Genomic DNA, 3,998 nt, shown 5'->3' on the forward strand with positions numbered 1-3,998 from the left:
TGGGAGAGCATTCTAAGCTTGTATTAGTCTGATCGGACACAGTCAGACCCACTGTAACTTGAATATACCATAGTGATGTCATTTTGGTCCTCTTTGAGAATTAAGGACAACAACCAACCTATTTACCTACCTATCATCTCCAGTCCTAGTTTCTGCCCTAAGCTTCAGTCCTGCATAACCAACTACCTACTTTAAACTAGCTTTCCAGAAGACATCTCAAACATAAGGTGTCCAAAAGAGAACTTGTTATCTTTTGCCTCAAAGCCACCCCTCTCCCTTTAGAGCTACTCCTTGAAGCCACCCGGCTTTCCTATTTCTATCAGAGGCATCATCATCTTTCTTGCCAGATAGCTTAGTATCCTCTATTTTTCACTTGCTTCTATCTAACATAAATCAGATACCAAATCTTGCATTTCTACCTCTACAACATCTCTCAAATCTGAGCCCTTCTCTTTACTTAGACAGCTACCAACCTTGTTTAGTTCAGGTCCTAATTTCTATTCACCTAAGTTATTATAAAGAATTCCTAATCAGTCTCCCTGCTTCAGGTACTTCTCCATTTTAGTCTATCCACTACACTACTGCCAAATTGATTTTTCTTAAATCCAGATCTGACCATGTGACTCCACTATTCAATAAACTCAATTGTCCCACTTTTGCTTCTAGGATGAAAGAAAAACTTTGTTTAGTTTTTAAAACCCTTCACAACGGTGGATCTAATTTATCTTTTTAGTTTCTTTGTGATTTAATACCCCCAAATGAACTCTGCAATCCAGTCAAACTGACTTTCTCTTGATTCATCATGCATGACAAATCTTATGTTTCTCTACCTTGGCTCTGTCCAGCCTCTGGGGCTGGCATATTCTTCCTCCTTTCCTCCGCCATATAGATTCCCTCTCTTCTATTAAGATGCTGCTCAAACACTATCTTCTGCATGAAGCCTTTTCTGGTCCCTCAACTGCTAGTGTCCTCCCTCCCCAATTATCTTGTATCTTACTACTGGGCCTTACTCAGGCCAGTACCCAGGTAGTTTAGGGACAATACTGGAACAAAATGAGACATTCATAGGTCATTCAACAGTTAACAAAAGATTTTCTTAGTCATAAATGAAGAAAGAGGATATATAACAAGGACAGGCATTAAAGACACCTCAAGATGATTTAGCTGAGCAAAGGACTCGCCTGCGTTTCCCATTGCTTTCCTCCAGAAGGGAATCAGAGGACACCTGGGAGCTCTCCACAGCTAGTCTATACTCAGATAAGGAGGAAGTAATGTCAGCAGGCTGACCCTTTAGTCACCTAAGCCAATCAGTCTCAAGGAAGTTCTAAATACCTTTTAAGGAAAAACTAGCCTGTTTTGCATGAGAAAGGAGGGAGGAGTGGTTGGGATGTTGCTCTTACCGTGCACAATTGCTTTGTGTCTGGTATTTATTCACTGTATTTTTTTTTCTGTATATATTAGTATATCTACTTGTTGTCTCCCTCATTAGAATATAAGCTACTTGCAAGTAGGAATGACTTTGTTATTTGTACTTATACCCTTAGTGATTAACATAGTGCCTAGCACATAGTAGATGTTTAATAAATGCTTGTTGATTGACTGATTGATCAATATAATATTAGGTCATCTCCTTTAATTATACCAAGAGCTGTAAGTTACTTTTTCAAAAAGTTCATTTCTATACTACCTGTCTGCTGTTTCTTGGCTTGGGATTCATAGATCCCTACAGGATTGTAAATTAATGTTAGGGAGTAAAAAAAATGGGATGGAGAAAAATTATTTATCTTCACTAACTTATGCTTTCTTTTGTAATCTTATATATTTTACTTTATACACCTAAAAGTATTACTCTGAAGAGGCCATAGGCTTGATTAAATTGCCAAAGGCATCACACACACACACACACACACACACACACACACACACACGCTGAGAAGTCATGCTCTAAATAGTTTTACAATGTGGATAAACCTGACTTATGTTGGTAACGCTTTTCATCTTTAATGGTGGTAGATGCCAATGAATCCTATCCCCAATTGAAGCAGAATAAGAACAGGTTAATTCATTTTGCATATGCTAATGATAGGTTCCAATATCATAAAACTTTTGATGATGAGAAGTTGTATTATTTTATAACTTTCAACATATCACATTAACTCACAGAATGCAATCTAATTCTTATGTAGATGGTTTTTTAAAAAAAATAATAATTTTAAACAAGAAGTTTATTTAAATAATAAGCTGTCTGACTTGAAGGGAAAACTATGTAGGATAAATTTCTTTATAGTAATTTATCCCTACTGAGAGACAGAGATTGCTCTACACGTAACGGCTAAGTACAAAAAAGTTATAAAATTGTCCTTGGTTTTACAATGACAAAAGAAAAACATTGAAATTATCCAATCAAACAAGGTATGCAAGGATTTGTGTGTATGTGTGTTTTTGTTGTTGCTGTTAAACAGTGAGAGCAAAATAACTTACTGGAATATAAAGACAAAAGTTGAATGAACTTGCCACTAATGGAGAAAAGGGATATTTTTCACAGAACCAGTTTGTTTTTTCCCCTCCCCATCTCTATTTGATGTTGATCAAAACATACCACTGGCCATTTAGTTAAAAAAATAGCATTATGCCTGTGCACATACACCAGTTACTTTATGTCCAATAAGGGAATGGGGGAAGGGAATCAAAGAAGAGAGAAAACTGTACCGCAGTAGCCAGGATGCGGATGAACCAAATCTTGGTTTTCTAATTGTGAATGTATTATTTTCCTTGGGAGCACAGTAGAGTTGCATATTTTTTTTTTTTTTTTAAGTAAAGGCCTCCTGTCCGCTGCTGGAATACATCAATTGTATCTTCACCCTCCATTTCCAAATGTGCAGGTGTGTCTGTTTCATTGATTGGTTGCCCATCAAATCGGAATCTGATCTGCCTCATCAACAAACCCTGTCATTCACAATAGGCTTTCGTTAGTTTACTAAGTGGTGTGTGCCTCTTAATCTTAAATTGCAGCGCTGAACTATCTTGTCCTGACACTTTCAAATTAATAAGGTTGTTACTTTCAGTCTTGACCCCTTCCTTTGGTTTTTCGTTGGCCATGGCAAGTCCGGGGGTTTCCTCAGCCACCACTTCATAAAAGAGGCACCAGGATGGTCTGCTCCAAGGGGAGGGAAAGGGGAGAAGCGGCAGCTGCAGGAGCAGGAGGAGGAAGATAATAGTGGTTTTGGTGATGAAGAAGAGGAGAAGGAGGAGGAGGAATGGTTTTTTTTTCTTTTTAAAAATTTGTTCTAATATATTTTAGTACTTTTGGTGAAATAGGCTGACTTGAGATTAGCAAATAAGAAGCAAAGATTATATAAGTATTATTTTTACTGTCTTCTTGACACCCAAAGTTAACTTAGTAATTCCACCCATGAACCAGAGCATCATTGAGAATTTAAAATGTTATTATAAAAGAGAATTCATAAAAAAATTGATCCATGATTTCAGTCATTTTTTAGTCATGCCCAACTCTTTGTGACCCCATTGGGTTTTTCTTGACAAAGATACTACAGTGGTTTGCCATTTCCTTCTCCAGATCATTTTACTGAGGCAAACAAGGTTAAGAAACTTGCCCAGGGTCACATAACTGGAAAGTGCCTGAGGCCAGATTCGAACTCAAGAAGATGAGTCTTCTTGACTCAAGGGCCAGCGCTCTATCCACTGTGCCACCTATCTGCCCTAGGCTCTATGATAGGAATTCTTATCTTGTTATAACAGTAGAGGTATGCATTTTAAAGTTGTATGTGCCTGGGATTTTGTTTAAAACAAACTTCTTGGAAGGCTTAGAGAAAACTCTGGTCTGATCATGTCTGCTGAAATGTCATCACCTAGTTATTGTGCTCTTCTGTTGAATAATTTCTAGGCTGCTTGTAAGTGAGTTTAAGTTTTTCAAAATTTCTTCTAAGCACCTTTATGGTTTAGAGCAAAAAACCCAAACCCTGTTATGTTCACTGATT

At 37.4% G+C, this 3,998-nt stretch overlaps 1 pseudogene; it reads right to left on the minus strand.

Annotated features, from left to right (window-relative positions):
- Positions 1-2,763: 2,763 nt before the first annotated feature.
- On the minus strand, positions 2,764-3,099 carry LOC114033738 (annotated as a pseudogene).
- Between the last annotated feature and the right edge of the window lie 899 nt (positions 3,100-3,998).

The sequence above is a fragment of the Vombatus ursinus genome, unplaced genomic scaffold, assembly GCF_900497805.2.
Source record: "Vombatus ursinus unplaced genomic scaffold, bare-nosed wombat genome assembly UNPS02007344.1, whole genome shotgun sequence".
NCBI lineage: Eukaryota > Metazoa > Chordata > Mammalia > Diprotodontia > Vombatidae > Vombatus > Vombatus ursinus.